Source organism: Podarcis vaucheri (assembly GCF_965113315.1).
Source record: "Podarcis vaucheri genome assembly, chromosome: 2".
Classification (NCBI taxonomy): Eukaryota; Metazoa; Chordata; class Lepidosauria; order Squamata; family Lacertidae; genus Podarcis; species Podarcis vaucheri.
In genome coordinates, this window is record NC_138760.1 from 117,532,182 (window position 1) to 117,547,408 (window position 15,227).

Consider the following 15,227-nt stretch of genomic DNA (forward strand, 5'->3'; position numbering starts at 1 on the left):
GTGCCAATGGAAGGAAAGCTTCACCTGTTGAATTTCTGAATTGTAATGCAAATCTTCTGGCACAGGTCCCTGCAGGAAGGAGGAGGGGAAACAGCTAGCAACTCCCCAAGCCCTTTCCTTGGTTAGTGAGGCCTAGCGCAGCCATCTCCTCTCTACTTTCCACGCCAGTGGTTGCCATAGTAACCGCCTCTCCTGGTTGCCATACTGTAAATTCCTCCAGCTTGGACTCTTGCGGTTGTCATGGCAATGGGATGGCAAGGTGGGGGGAGGGAGAGGAACAGGGCTTCCTCCTAAAAGGATGATGCAACCTATTGATGGATTAATGGGGATGAAAAAACACGAATAACAAAAGTTCCAGTAGGGAATATTAGCAGGAACGGGAGGAGAGCAAATGCAAATTGCGGGATATTTTTTTTGCTCGTTTGTTTGTTTCATTTATTAATCTCTTCCCGGGAAACGTTCCAAAGCAATTTAACAATAAATAAATGAAAACTAAAAAAAAAGCATACAATGAAAACATTTTCAAATCTGATACAGATACAGACCGGAATAAAAATTGCCACTTATCAGGCTTGTTGGAAAAGGAATATCTGTTGAAACTAAAAAAAAACACACACCACACCAGTCAAAACAGTACAGTACTTGCCAGATATCTAACTGGAAGGGATGTTCATAGATGCTGCTTCACTTAAAGGCTTGATTGAACGGACTGCCTGAGCGCAGTGATTGTTTGGGTGCATAAAGGATGAGACAATCTTACAGGTATCCTGGCTCCAAACTGTATAGGACTTTGTAAACCAGTACCCAACGCTGTATTTAGACTTGTGCAGGCAGTTCCCACACTTTATTCCATCTCCCCAATGATTCCTTCCTTACCTATTCATGTTCAAGCTTTATTTCACACAACATAAAAGCCACTTCAGAGAATCTAGTGGAAGTTTAGTGCCCTGCTCATTGTTTCCAGAATAAAATCAATTTGCAATCCTGTTAACCTGGAAAATGGTGGGGATTTAGCAGTGCAATTTTCCTGGCATTTTCGAGTGTAATCATGCAAAATATTGAACCTGAATAATACACACATACACACTCACACTCATACTAAGCTGCTGAAATCTCTTCTATTATTTGTTGTTGTTTAGTCGTTTAGTCGTGTCCGACTCTTCGTGACCCCATGGACCAGAGCACGCCAGGCACTCCTGTCTTCCACTGCCTCCCGCAGTTTGGTCAAAGTCATGCTGGTAGGTTCGAGAACACTGTCCAACCATCTCATCCTCTGTCGTCCCCTTCTCCTTGTGCCCTCCATTCTTCCAGTGAGCACTCAGGGCTGATTTCCTTAAGAATGCATAGGTTTGATCTTCTTGCAGTCCATGGGACTCTCCAGCACCATAATTCAAAAGCATCAATTCTTCGGCGATCAGCCTTCTTTATGGTCCAGCTCTCACTTCCATACATCACTACTGGGAAAACCATAGCTTTAACTATATGGGCCTTTGTTGGCAAGGTGATGTCTCTGCTTTTTAAGATGCTGTCTAGGTTTGTCATTGCTTTTCTCCCAAGAAGCAAGCGTCTTTTAATTCCGTGGCTGCTGTCACCATCTGCATTGATCATGGAGCCCAAGAAAGTAAAATCTCTCACTGCCTCCATTTCTTCCCCTTCTATTTGCCAGGAGGTGATGGGCCCAGTGGCCATGACCTTCGTTTTTTTGATGTTGAGCTTCAAACCATATTTTGCGCTCTCCTCTTTCACCCTCATTAAAACGTTCTTTAATTCCTCCTCACTTTACATTTAAGTAAATGTAAATGCTGGGATTCTGAATAGAACTCTTTAAGCTAGATGCACAACAGTTTGGCTTCAAAATAAAAAAAAACACCAATCAGTTCCAACCTCTGTGTACAGATATATTTTTGAACTACAATAGCTGTTATGGCTTTGAAAGAATTCCTTTACACGTGGCCTGGGAAAAATTCTTTACAAAGCCTTTCACGTAGAGCTATATGAGTGAAGGTCTTCCGACTGGGACAAGATTTTAATGGCATAAATGAATAAAGCTGTTCTTCTGAATAAAAGATAATCTAACCCTGTTGATGTTTTGTGAATTGCTACAGGAGGTTGCCCTAATATATCCCAGACCTATATACTCCATTAAGTTCTGCAATGCACACAGTGAGTCACATGTACTTTGTCCTAGAAGGAGATCTGTGACTGAAGTTCCTTTTCTCTGTCCTCAAGGAGGAAAGCAGAGGGACGCATGTGGCGCTGTGGGTTAAACCACAGAGCCTAGGACTTGCCTATCAGAAGGTCGGCGGTTCGAATCCCCGTGACAGGGCGAGCTCCCGTTCCTTGGTCCCAGCTCCTGCCAACCTAGCAGCATTTTGAATTTACCTTTAACTTTAAGGAGGAAAGCAACTGAGTGGGGCTGTATTTGAATTTGGGTTGTGAGGTTTGAGTCTTTCTGCTAACCGGCCTCAGTCCAGTATACCTGAATGAGCGTCTCCACCTCCATCGTTCTACCCAGACACTGAGGTCCAGTGCTGAGAGCCTTCTGGTGGTTCCCTCGCTATGAGAAGCCAAGTTACAGGGAACCAGGCAGAGGGCCTTCTCGGCGGCACCCGCCCTGTGGAACACCCTCCCACCAGATGTCAAAGAGAAAAATAACTACCAAACTTTTAGGAGACATCTGAAGGCAGCCCTGTTTAGGGAAGCTTTTTATGTTTAATAGGTTACTGTATTTTAGTGTTTTGTTGGAAGCTGCTGGGGAAACCAAGCCAGATGGGTGGGGTATAAATAAATTATTATTATTATTATTATTATTATTATTATTATTATTATTATTATTATTATTATTACAGCTGATCTTTACCCCCAGCCTGAAAACTGTTCCTTTGGACCTGTTTGCCCCATAGAACAGCACCTTTTGGTCTTAACCCACAGGGCAAATAGCTCTGTGGGGAGTGACAGCGCTAGAATCCAGTCTAGAAAATTAGGACATGGAAAGGGTTGACTCCCTCCTTTCTATTGTCACAGTTACAACACAAGCTGCACTTCCCCTTTGAATTATCCCAGCTGGGTCTCAGGCCACCATGTCTAGTTTGGCTGTGTTGTTTAAAGAAGAGAATTAAAATCCAGCACATCAAAAGCCCACTAGCCCACAGAGTGGCGCAGAGAGACCTTCCTAGCAATATGCGAATGCAAATAAATTAAAAATGCATTTTTCCAATGCCTCTTAGACATCATTTGCTTGAAAATAAAATCCTTAAACTCAGATGTTTGGCTCCAAACAAGCTTTATTGCATTAACAAAATAACATGGCGTGCCTTGACAATCAGAGGGATGTTACTGCCAGTGTTGGAGAAGACGGGACTGTGGAGGTCTGTCATTCCCTCTTCAGTCTTGCTTTTCAGTTGCTGGCTTGGGTGGTTTCTCAGTTGCTGGCTTGGGTGGTTTTTCAGTCTCTGGCTTGGGTGGTTTTCCAGTCTCTGGCTTGGGTGGTTTTTCAGTCTCTACCTTGGGTGGTTTTTCAATCGCCGGCTTGTGTGGCTTCATCCGTTCTGAAAAAGAAACACACATGAAGACTATTGGAAAGCATAAAAGGCCAGAAGTCAGGAAGGGAACCTGGCCTACTGGGGCAAATCCTTAACCAAGTTCCTAGGCAGGAAGTCCCACTGAATTCAGAGGGACTTACTTGTGAGTAAACGTGTTCAGGCTTGCGCTGCTCATTTCCAGAAAATCTCATTGGAGAAACCTTGATCCATGCATCTACAGTGGTACCTTGGTTCTCAAACGCCTTGGTTTCCAAACACTGAAAACCCAGAAGTAAATGTTCTGGTTTTCAAATGTTTTTCAGAAGCCGAACGTCCGATGCAACTGTCGGCTCTTGTTTCTGGGGCGCCTGCACCAATCAGAAGCTGCACCTTGCGTTTTCGAACATTTCAGAAGTCAAACGGACTTCCGGAACGGATTAAGTTTGGCACTTTTGTTTTTGCTATTTATTTTACGTTTTTGTTTTTGAGGCTTCTTCAGTTAATTGGGTTTTGTAACTGTGTGGAACCCAGTTCAGCTACTGATTGATTGAGTGAGTGACTGCGGAAATGGATAGAAGCCCCCCCCCCATCCAAACAATGACTATCATCAGTGCAGGTAAGAAAAAAAGATTAATTTTAATTTTTATCAATCAACAATACTGTCTTATTGATTTTATAGTACAGCACATTGATTATTGCTTGCATTTTATGCATCAGTGGTCTCATTAGATTGTAAAATTCAGGTTAAATTGATGGGGGTTTTTTGGGGGGGTTGTTTTTAAAAGTCTGGGACGGATTAATCCGTTTTGCATTACTTTCTATGGGAAAGCGCGCCTTGGTTTTGGAACGCTTTGGTTTTGGAACAGACTTCTGGAACGGATTAAGTTTGAGAACCAAGCTACTACTGTAGCCTGTTTGCCCTCAAGGGCAGTGGAAGATGGGAGCAGGAGGCATCTTGTCCTCAGGCAGCAAAATGTGGAGAGACCATACTGTGGCTCAGGGCTAGAGTATCTGCTTTGTATGCAGAAAGTTCTAGGTTCAGTCCTCAGCACCTGCAGGTAGAGCTGGGAATGGTCCCTGCCTGATACTCTGGACAGCTACTGCCAGTCCGTGTGGGCAATACTGTGAGCTCCCTATGTTTCTAATGACATTGTCCCTTCTCCTGTGCCAGGGCCAGCCAGTCACCAAGATCTTTATCTGAGCCTCTGCTTTGGGTGCCCTTATCATATTGGTGTTTAATTTAAATGTCTTAGCTCAGAGTATCATGTTTGTCTCCATTATAATTAATTGGCAAAGATCTGCCCCACCCCTTCAATAAAAAGTGTTGGGAAATAACTTATCGAAGCCCAGTGTAGGTAAAATGCCCATTGAAACAAGCTCTTTCTTTTTTTATTTATTTCTATGTTAATTCCCCCCCCATCCTCCCTGACTTCTGTGCAGTAGTACCTCGGGTTAAGAACTTAATTTGTTCTAGAGGTCTGTTCTTAACCTGAAACTGTTCTTAACCTGAGGTACCACTTTAACTAATGGGGCCTCCCACCACCACCGCTCGATTTCTGTTATCATCCTGAGGTGAAGTTTTTAACCCGAGGTACTATTTCTGGGTTAGTGGAGTCTGTAACCTGAAGCGTCTGTAACCCGAGGTACCACTGTATAATTTTATTTATTTATCCAAAATGTTTCTATCCTGTCTGCTAGGACCAGGTCCCCGCGAGGCAGTTTCCAGAAATAGGTAAAAATAATACTGTATACTTTTTTTAAAAGTAATTTAAAACTAAGCACCAGGTAAAATATGAGGTTTTTGAGAGAAGGTTAAACAACAGAATCAGGGAAGTCTTAAGCTAGGCAAATAAGCATTCAGAGAGGGTATTCTGTATGTTTTTAAGAGAAGTGTATCAGGCTCAGACTCTGAATGTGCTGGAACCTTACCCTTCAGCTGTTATATACTACAACTTCCACCAGCCCCAGCTCTCATGGCCGTGCTGGCTGCAGCTGATGGGTTTTGTGGTACAGAAAAGGATACAACCTTGGGGAAGGTGGGTGAATGATAAGACCCCCTGCATCAGCCCACTCCTCTTACCTTTGGCCTTGTTACAAATCCACTTTATGATCTTAAACATAAATTTCACTATGGTCCAAACAAAATTCAAGTTGCACATCTTGGCAGTTTGCTGGGTTCACCTTTACCTGCAGGTAGACATTGGGAAGAAATAAGTCACAGATCAGCTCCAAGATATAACCAGGGTAAGCATCCTCCTTTCTGCATAGGATTGCCCACAGTTTTTACTGGCCTTGCTCTTTTACATTTATAACAGTAGGCCAACATGCAGAAATTAAACCGACAAACAGTTCCTCCATCTCTTTGTCTCCATGCCAGAAAAAGGCTTCACTTGTTATCTTTAATAGTCTGCATCTGAAACAGAATTGCCTTTTCCTTTGGGGTTTTTAAAATTTTGTTTCTAAGATGTATTTGCTGTTTTGTCACTCGTTGTTTGCCATGCCCATTGGCCTCCATTGGGAGGAAGGGCAGGATATAAATTTAGTACATTTAGTGTGGATCTACACACAGGATAAAACCCTGCTATAAATAAGTCAGAAATTAAATCATTATGACAAAAGGGAAAAAAGCGCTATGTAAAATCACAAAGATATTTTTTTTTGCTCTCTAGCACCATCTGGTGTTGCATGTTTATAACGCATTCAAAGTTTTGTTTTTTTCACTAATGTAGCTGAGTTCAGTAGACTGCCATTCTTGTTCACCTTACAGTCACCATCCCCTTTGCATGCTGTATTGACTTGCCTTCCAGCACAGATGTCTACCTGATCAAAGTAACTTTGCTTTTGAGGTTTTTCTCCCCTAACTTCAGTGATAGTAAAATATCCCCTAAAAATACAAGAACATTTTGTGCACAGGAGCGCTTGACAAAGGACAGACAAGCACATGGGGCTTCTAGTTTGCTCACAACCGTGGCAGGATTGTGCAGAGCTAAGGAAGGGGCTTGTTGAAAGCAAATTCACACACCTATTTGGGAAATACTCTGGAATTGCATGTCACTCAGATCAAGGTGCCCTGCCTTGCCCGGCTCCACCCAGCTGCTGATGCAGCTTTTAATGGGTGATTGCAGGGACACCTGAGCACAGAGTTTGTCGCTTCACAAGCCATCCACCGTATCTCTTCCCAATTTAATTCACAAAAATAAATGCAAAATTATTCAGAAAAAACTATAAATGTTTATTACAGGACACACACACACACACACACTGTCCATGCTTGCGCTCTCTCTCTCTCTCTCTCTCTCTCTCTCTCTCTCTCTCACACACACACACACACACAAGACCACAAACAAATACCGTATTGGCCCGAATATAAGCTGCACCCGAATATAAGCCTCACCTTTAAAATTCAAGGGGGGAAAATAAAAAAATACAATACCCGAATATAAGCCGCTGCCTTAAAATTCCACAGGCACTCACACCTGTTCCGTTTTACTGTATGTCTGTTCCAGCAGCGATATCGTAAAAGCCAGTTTTTGTAAGGTCGTGAATTTAAGCCACACTTTAACTTTTCACGGTTGGAATTTTTTTTTGGGGGGGTAGTGAGGCTTATATTCAAGTCAATACAGTATTAAACAAAACAAAAAGTTCCTCAAAGTAGGAAACATCCCCGCCCCCCTTGCTTCTCTGGTTACTAGTACAAACAAAAAATTATGAGGAGCTGTGGCCTTCAAGGAAACAGCTCTGAACATCTTCATGGTGTTGGGCTTTCAAGGCTTTCCTCCATTATCTGACCATTAGGTCCAGTCGTGACAGACTCTGGGGTTGCGACGCTCATCTCACTTTATTGGCTGAGGGAGCCGGCATACAGCTTCTAGGTTAAGTGGCCAGGATGACTAAGCCACTTCTGGTGAAACGCCCTTTACCTTCCCGCCGGAGCGGTACCTATTTATCTACTTGCACTTTGAGGTGCTTTCGAACTGCTAGGTTGGCAGGAGCAGGGACCGAGCAACAGGAGCTCACCCCGTCACGGGGATTCGAACCGCTGACCTTCTAATTGGCAAGTCCTAGGCTCTGTGGTTTAACCCACAGCGCCACCCGCGTCCAATATCTGATATAGTGGCTACGAAATAGTCCTCAAAAAAAAAAAAAAAAAAAATAGTGAGAGCAGCAGTGTGGTCATCACTGGGTAAAAAGCCAGCAATCCTTTTAATACTCAATAATCCTAATATTCAAATGTCAGTCACATTTTTTTCCTGCAAGATCCTGCAGGAGCCCAGGGTGATCCAGCCGCCTCTCCTTGCTTCTCCAGCGTTGGCCACACATGCAGAAACACCCCTTGGATTCTGCCGCCTGAGGCAGCTTCCTCCATCTGCCTTATGGACAGGCCGGCCCTGGCTATATTTCAGGGTTAGGGTTGGCTGAGTGGTGCCAGACAGCTGATTGGCCAGGAAACAGAAGACTGACAAAAATGCCTCCACAAGCCCCTGCAGATTCATAGAAGTATAAAATGTGTGCTGGGTGGGGAAGTGTGGCTTTGAGATTTCTTTCTTTTTGCAGCATTAAAAACATTTCTCGATATTCTGATTGACAGAGATGTGCCCCGGAAGCCGTAATGGAAGCGTCTCCAGTGTTTACAACATCCGACTGTTGTTTTATGAAGGCAAATTAAGGTAAAGGTAAAGGAATCCCTGACCATTAGGTCCAGTCGTGGCCGACTCTGCGGTTGCGGAGCTCATCTCGCTTTATTGGTTGAGGGAGCCGGCGTACAGCTTCTGGGTCATGTGGCCAGCATGACTAAGCCGCTTCTGGTGAACCAGAGCAGCACACGGAAATGCCGTTTACCTTCCCGCCGGAGTGGTACCTATTTATCTACTTGCACTTTGACGTGCTTTCGAACTGCTAGGTTGGCAGGAGCAGGGACAGAGCAACAGGAGCTCACCCCATCGCGGGGATTCGAACCGCTGACCTTCTAATTGGCAAGTCCTAGGCTCTGTGGTTTAACCCACAGCGCCACCTGCGTCCCTATGAAGGCCAATTACTTCAGTCTAATTAAGCTGAGGCTCCACTAAGCACCCCAATTTCACAAGTCCGCATTGATGTCATTTATTAATTGAGGTTAAAGAGGAGCTAAGAAGCATTGCATTGTATTCAATGTAGCACTAAGGTGAGACTTGCACAAGGATTTCTCTTTGCACAATGAAATGCTCTCCTCATATCCAGTTCCCGCAACCCGCTGGGGAAGATTTGGGGTAGAGGAGGGTCAAAATCTCATTGCACTAGTGATAATTCTAGAGCAAAAATAATAAAAGTAGTTGAATGCTGCCCATGATAACTGAACACATTTAATACATTTAACGATGACTTTCATATTTATTTTGTTGTAAAAATAATAATCAGAATTACCCACATGGGATTAATAAAACTACTGTTCACCAGTAATAGTGGTTTTATTAATTGCATTACAGCAAACGTAGTTTGCATTTCAGCCACCAGAATGGAAGCGCTAGAGGCCAGAAATGGATGACTCTGGCAAGCGAGCCAATCCAACTTCCCTAGGTGGAAGGCAAAATCACCTGTGTTCCTAGACCAGCTGATTTGGGAAGAACCTCTTCCTCCACTCTGTTTCTCATTCCAAATAAATTTAACTTGTCTCCCTATCCTCTTTAATTAATTAAAACCCAGTTTTATGTTGCTTGCTTGGTTAGCTATTTATTTACAGTGGTACCTCGGGTTAAGAACTTAATTCGTTCTGGAGGTCCATTCTTAACCTGAAACTGTTCTTAACCTGAGGTACCACTTTAGCTAATGGGGCCTCCTGCTACCGCCACGTTGCCAACGCGCGATTTGTGTTCTCATCCTGAGGTAAAGTTCTTAACCTGAGGTACTATTTCTGGGTTAGCAGAGTCTGTTACCTGAAGGTATAACCCGAGGTACCACTGTACTACTTAATTCCTAAACAGGTACCACTGTACTACTACTGGGTTAGCAGAGTCTGTTACCTGAAGGTATAACCCGAGGTACCACTGTACTACTTAATTCCTAAACAGGCTTCTAAGCGGCTTGGAAAGTATCAAAGACAGTTACACAAAGATTAAACCATATGCATCCATAATTAGACATTAAAACAACCCCATCAGTCTAGCAGTCCATTTTCCTCCTGCTCGAGGAACAAGGTAGGCTTCGACCATCCTGTACCACCAATCGGTGCAGCCCTGTAATAATTTCCCCCCATTTCCCTTTCTCTCTCCAGGCAATCATCATCCTATTGGACCTGCGGGATTCCTAATGCTTCCGGAGCAAATCACGTTCACCTCTGAAGTCTTCTTCCCCTCTTTTCAACCAGCGAACAAAGAAGTTCTAACTTACAAGGTGGCGATGTTTATTCTGTCTTGGGTGCCTTCTCCTGGTGATGTTCCAGTGGTCTAAGAATCTCAGGTGCCTTTATGTACGCAGCTTCTCCTTTCCTTCCCAGAACTGGTAGGTGGCTGCTAATTCAGTTTGGGGTGGAGTGATTGATTGATCTTTTGCAATAATCCACAGGGAGGTTTGTGCCGGTTCAACTGGTCTCCGTCTACTGTCACCTGCTCCTGACTTGTGTGGGTTGTCTAATTCAACCATCGGTACTTAACACACCTCAGAATGTATTCCAGCCCTTGGTGCTCCATGAATCTAATGTGCAATTGGAAATTGTTCAGGGATTAAAGCAGGAAATGCGGAAGATCAGTGCACAGCAGTTCTTAAGAAGGCTTCTCTATCCTGGGTGAGTCACTAATTGGACAGATTTGAGAAGATTAGCCGCACATTAATATGAAGTTCACACTCGGCTTGGTCCAATAAATGAAATGCATTCCTGGGCAGCAAACAGACTCTGTCACAATTGCGATGCTTCAAAAGAACCCAAAGCAATTACTGCCCAAGTCTCTGGAGATAGTTACCTAAAGAAAACCCAAAAGGTACCAAAGCTAAGTCCATCAGCCTTGGACTGAAGGAATGGGTTTCCCAAATCTAAAGCCTGACTGTGCAGTCAGTCTGAAACGGGCCCCCAAACCCCCATTTTTCCTTCTCCAAGGGTCCATTAGCTAAAAAGCATTAACTTGAGCACTTGAGCCAATGTATAACAGGAACCCAGCTGTATAAACAAAGCCCTCTCCTTTATCAGTCCGTGATGCTTAATGGATGGTCTTGTCAGTTCCACTTACATGTATGAACGTACAACGCTGGATTCCTGGGGAAGGGGGGAGAGGGAGAAGGTGCTTGGAGGATATATATACTGTGTGAAATTTCTCTTTCTTCGGACTTGCTGTGAACTTACCATGCAAGTGCCTTTCTGCTACTCCGGAGAGCAGAAATAAAGAACTCTTTCTCTGAATCAACCTCGGTGTCTTTTGACTCCTTCCTCCCTCTCTGGGAGCAACGCTCACCCTACCAATCGGTAAAGTCTAAGAAGGCTACAGGACAGACCACACCTGGAACACTGTGCACCACGATTTGAAAAGGATGTTGACAAGTTGGGAGGTGTGCAGAGGAGAGCAACTGGGATGATTAAGGGTCTGTGTAGTGGTTGGGAGTTACTCGTGCGTAATCCTGCCCCGTTTGGGCATTAGATTGCCTGGTTAAACCCTTCGGACTGCACAGCCCATCTCAGCGTGGCTGCCCTTAGTCACTCGTAGAATCTGTCTGTGGGCGTTTCTTAAAGCGCTGCCAACATAAGAGCTGTTTGACGCCCAAGCGTCTCCGCCTCTCACTGCGCGGGAGTCTCCTGCGCAGGGTGGGCGTGGGCAGCGGGGTGCCTGGGCTCTCCTCACTAACATCCAACAAAGAGTCCTGGAGCCCCTGCACCTCCTGGTCCCGTTGCTCTCCTGGATCCCTGGTGTTACACTTATTCCCTTCCCCTTCTTCCCAGCTGAGTCTCCCCCTAGCGCTGGGACCTTCTCCTGCAGAATCAGAGACCCTCTCCTTCTCCCGTGCCTCTGATGTCAGTTCCCTGACAGTCTGGAAGCTGTGCCTTATGAGGAACGGTTGAAGGAGCTTGGGTATGTTTAGCCTGGAAAGGAGGAGACTGAGAGGAGATATGATAGCCATCTTCAGATATTTGAAGGGCTGTGACATGGAGGGTGGAGCAAGCTGGTTTCGCCTGCTCTGGAGGGTAGGACTCGAACCAGCGGCTTCAAGTTGCAGGAAAGGAGATTCCGACTAGAAAGATGGAAAAGCTTTCTGACAGTAAGAGCCATTTGATAGTGTAATAGACTCCCTCAGGAGGTTGTGGACTCTCCTTCCCTGGAGGATTTTAGACAGAGGTTGGATGGCCGTCTGTCATGGATGCTTTAGATGAGATTCCTGCGTTGCAGGGGGTTGGAGTAGATCAGGCCTTCTCAATCTGGCCTGTGGACGGTCCAGGAATCAGTGTGTTTTTACGTGAGTAGAATGTGTGCTTTTATTTAAAATGCATCTCTGAGTTATTTGTGGGGCATAGGAATTCCTTCATCCCCCCCCCCCAAATATAGTCCGCCCCATCACATGGTCTGAGGGATGATGGACTGGCCCACGGCTGAAAAAGGTTGCTGACCCCTGGATTGGTGACCCTCGGGGTCCCTTCCCACTCATGATTCTGTGATTCTGTGCTTCTATACCCCTTCATGGATCACTGCCTTGTCGTGGCGAAGGGGCTTGAATAACTCAGAGAAGCTATGAGTTATGCCGTGCAGGGCCACCCAAGACAGACAGTTCCTAGCCGAAAGTTTAGACTAAATGTGATCCACCTGGAGAAGGAACTGGCAATCCGCTCCAGTATTTTGCCAAGAAAACTCCATGGACATAAAAAAGGAGAAGCTTTAAGAAGAAAGTGAGAGCCAGTGTGGTATAGTGGTTCATAGAATCATAGAATCATAGAGTTGGAATAGACCACAAGGGCCATCGAGTCCAACCCCCTGCCAAGCAGGAAGCACCATCAGAGCACTCCTGACATATGGTTGTCAAGCTTCTGCTTAAAGACCTCCAAAGTAGGAGACTCCACCACACTCCTTGGCAGCAAATTCCACTGTCGAACAGCTCTTACTGTCAGGAAGTTCTTCCTAATGTTTAGGTGGAATCTTCTTTCTTGTAGTTTGGATCCATTGCTCCGTGTCCGCTTCTCTGGAGCAGCAGAAAACAACCTTTCTCCCTCCTCTATGTGACATCCTTTTATATATTTGGACATGGCTATCATATCACCCCTTAACCTCCTCTTCTCCAGGCTAAACATGCCCAGCTCCCTTAGCCGTTCCTCATAAGGCATCGTTTCCAGGCCTTTGACCATTTTGGTTGCCCTCCTCTGGACACGTTCCAGTTTGTCAGTGTCCTTCTTGAACTGTGGTGCCCAGAACTGGACACAGTACTCCAGGTGAGGTCTGACCAGAGCAGAATACAGTGGCACTATTACTCCCCTTGATTTAGATGCTATACTCCTATTGATGCAGCCCAGAATTGCAATGGCTTTTTTAGCTGCCGCGTCACACTGTTGGCTCATGTCAAGTTTGTGGTCAACCAAGACTCCTAGATCCTTTTCACATGTACTGCTCTCAAGCCAGGTGTCACCCATCTTGTATTTGTGCCTCTCATTTTTTTTGCCCAAGTGCAATACTTTACATTTCTCCCTGTTAAAATTCATCTTGTTTGTTTTTGCCCAGTTCTCTAATCTGTCAAGGTCGTTTTGAAGTGTGGTTAAGAGCAGTGGACTCGTAATCTGTTGAACCGGGTTCGAGTCGGCTGGGCTGAGAGGCAGTGCCAGGCCCAAGGTCTTAAGGCGGCTTCCTAGGCTCCCATGCGTCAGTGTAAGGCGCTGTCCCATCACCCGTGTTGGATTGAGATGGAATGGGGAGGGCCGCCATCTTGCCCTTTACCTCAGGCAACAGAATGTCTCCTCCCACACTGAGTCACTGAGATCTCAAGTCTCAATCTGAGCCTCTCCTTTGGGTGCCCTTAATCCTTTCACTGCTTGCTTTAAGCAGCTTAGCTTCTCAATATCATATTTGGCTTTTGGCTCTGTTCTTCGACAAGCTGGAACGTGCTCAGAGGTGGGCGGCCAAGATGCGAAAGTGCCAAGCCTTATGAGGAACGGTTGAAGGAGTTGGGTGTGGTTAGCTTGCTAAAGAGGGGACTGTGAGGAGATAGGGTAGCCACTGTCAGATATCTGAAGGCCTGTGTCACATGGAAGAGGGAGCAAGCTTGTTTTCTCCTGCTCTGGAGGGTAGGATTCGAACTCATGGCTTCAAGTTATAAGAAAGGAGATTCTAACTAAACATGAGGAAGAACCTTTTGACAATAAGAGCTGTTGCACAGTGAAGCTGTCTCCCTCGGGAGCAGAGGTTGGATGGTCTTCTGCCATGGACTCTACAGCTGAGATTCCTGCATTGCAGGGGGCTGGACTAGATGACCCCTGGGGTTCCCTCCCAATTCTCTGATTCTCTGATTATAAACCCTTCTTCTAAAAAGTTCAAATGCGGACTGATGACCTGTGACACTCTTATTACGAGCAGGTTGGTGCAGCCAGTGCCCACCCCCAATAGCTGTCACCGTTTCCCTTTTTAAATGGAAAATTCCCTTATTCCAAATAGGATTCCTCGCAAGAAAAGGGAAAGGTGACAGCTATGCCCCCCCTCTGCACCCAGAGGTACATGGGGCGGCGGGTGGTCTCACAACCCTGCCAGGATTGTCCTAAGGCACCAGTTTGCATAGATTGGACTCGCCAGGTTGGGTGACAAAAATGGGAGCTGTAATTTGTGCTGGCTATTCCGGTTGGGCAAATCATGGCAACTGTGTGTACATAACTCCAAAGGTGGCGCTGTGGTCTAAACCACAGAGCCTAGGGCTTGCCGATCAGAAGGTCGGCAGTTCGAATCCCCGCGACGGGGTGAGCTCCCGTTGCTCGGTCCCTGCTCCTGCCAACCTAATAGTTCAAAAACACGTCAAAGTGAAAGTAGATAAATAGGTATCGTATTTTTCACTCTACAAGACGCACCAGACCACAAGACACACCTAGTTTTTGGAGCAGGAAAACAAAAAAACAAAAAATATTCTGAATCTCAGAAGCCAGAACAGCAAGAGGAATCGCTGCGCAGTGAAAGCAGCAATCCCTCTTGCTGTTCTGGCTTCTGGGATAGCTGCGCAGCCTGCATTCGCTCCATAAGACACGCACACATTTCCCCTTACTTTTTAGGAGGGAAAAAGTGAATCTTATAGAGCAAAAAATACGGTACTTCTCTGGCGGGAAGGTAAACGGCGTTTCCGTGCGCTGCTCTGGTTCGCCAGAAGTGGCTTAGTCATGCTGACCACATGACTTGGAAGCCAGTAAAACAAGATGAGCGCCGCAACCCCAGAGTTGTCCGAGACTGGACCTAACGGTCAGGGGTCCCTTTACCTTTACCTAACAGACTGGGAAGGAGCCATGGAAAGGGAAGGGAGTGGCTGGAGCAATGGTGGGAAGATGGCTTACAGATGGCTCTCCCCCCCCCCCCCCCGGCAAGTGTTTCAAGGCTTTATTAGCTGCAGGAACAATCAGAAATCTGCCGGATGCATGGAAGGCCGTGGACGGGAGAAACTGTGGCAGGTGACCCATAAAAGGAGGCTCTTCCTGTTGCTGTTTTTGCCTGTCGCCCTTCTGCTCCCTACAGGAGGATGTGAGAAATGTCAAGGGCAAACCCAAGGTTACCCAATCTGATTTGCCGGCAGGTG

The 15,227-nt window shown here is 45.6% G+C and overlaps 1 long non-coding RNA gene across 3 annotated transcripts; it reads right to left on the bottom strand.

Annotated features, from left to right (window-relative positions):
- Window positions 1-3,266: 3,266 nt before the first annotated feature.
- LOC309525357 lies at window positions 3,267-13,411 on the bottom strand. Of its 3 annotated transcripts, none has more exons than XR_014216162.1 (4): window positions 13,397-13,411; window positions 9,885-10,187; window positions 5,602-5,708; window positions 3,267-3,548 (listed from the first exon to the last, which is right to left on the bottom strand). It is a non-coding gene; the product is annotated as an uncharacterized lncRNA (long non-coding RNA). The 3 variants fall into 3 exon arrangements; XR_014216163.1 differs by having other exon boundaries at window positions 9,885-10,286; XR_014216164.1 differs by having other exon boundaries at window positions 9,885-10,453.
- Window positions 13,412-15,227: the final 1,816 nt, after the last annotated feature.